This window comes from Ananas comosus, unplaced genomic scaffold (assembly GCF_001540865.1).
Source record: "Ananas comosus cultivar F153 unplaced genomic scaffold, ASM154086v1, whole genome shotgun sequence".
NCBI classification, from domain to species: domain Eukaryota; kingdom Viridiplantae; phylum Streptophyta; class Magnoliopsida; order Poales; family Bromeliaceae; genus Ananas; species Ananas comosus.
This window is the reverse complement of record NW_017891001.1, coordinates 26,421-27,412: the sequence shown is the minus strand read 5'-3', so window position 1 is coordinate 27,412 and position 992 is coordinate 26,421. Positions and strand designations below refer to the sequence as shown.

General features: G+C 37.4%; 1 long non-coding RNA gene across 1 annotated transcript; it reads right to left on the bottom strand.

Annotated features, from left to right (window-relative positions):
* Nucleotides 1–48: 48 nt before the first annotated feature.
* On the bottom strand, nucleotides 49–789 carry LOC109704525. The gene is made up of 3 exons (XR_002214422.1): nucleotides 775–789; nucleotides 230–665; nucleotides 49–135 (listed from the first exon to the last, which is right to left on the bottom strand). It is a non-coding gene; the product is annotated as an uncharacterized LOC109704525 (long non-coding RNA).
* Between the last annotated feature and the right edge of the window lie 203 nt (nucleotides 790–992).

Genomic DNA, 992 nt, shown 5'->3' with positions numbered 1-992 from the left:
AAAAAAAAAATCTAATTTTGAGATGGTAGAATTTGCATATACCATTACTTGAAGATTTTTTTGGCAGGTGGTGTTGAGACTGTATCTTCTGGAGATTTAGGAGAACATTATTAAGGAGAGGTCACATCCGGGATGCTACAATACAGAAATATAAGAATGCTACTCATCAATATAGTAAATTTAATATTAAGAATGTATTTAGAAAGAGAGTTATAGTAAATAACAATACCTCATTTCTTGCTTTGATGGTGTATGTTCTAAATATAACTCTAGTTGATCTTCTCTGTTTCTTTTTGCTTGTTGAGTATGATTATGTGAAGAAATTGTATAAGAGGATGAAGAAGCAAACTGTTCAGATGTTGTTGCCATTTCTCTTTCAGGAGGAGATAAAATTCTAACTACTTTGAAACTCATACTTTCTGTATTGAAGGTTGGTGTGCTCAGAATAATTTGAAAGATATGCATACTTCCAAGAATAGTACTAATTATAGGTGGGAGTGTGTATCTGTCAGCATTTGTAGCTGTGGCAAGTTGGGATGCCGGTATTTGTATCAAATCTTGGGCCAATTTTCCATATAGTGAAATTTGTTGTCACTGTTGTTATGCCCCGGATTGCACGTTTCCCGGGCACGCCGGCAAATCCGCCGTATACAAAAGAATTTTTCCTGTATACGAAGCGATAGCTGTACCTGTAAATTATATAATACTACAAACAATAGTATAGGGCTGTTCGAATAAAACTGGTATAAACAGGAACAAGTTTCATATACATACATACGTTCAGGTACACAAAAAGCTCCCCCAGCAAGATACAACAAATATGTATAAGAAACTCAAAAACTAGCACCATCTGCAGCTGGTAACCTCTTGAACAACAGTAACTGGGAAGGGCTCTAATTGGCAACGCCCTTGCCACGTTAAGTCTCCGAGGAAGCAGCAGCCGGAACAGCAGGCTCTGCAGAAACAGGGTAACAACTGGGCGTGAGAACTAC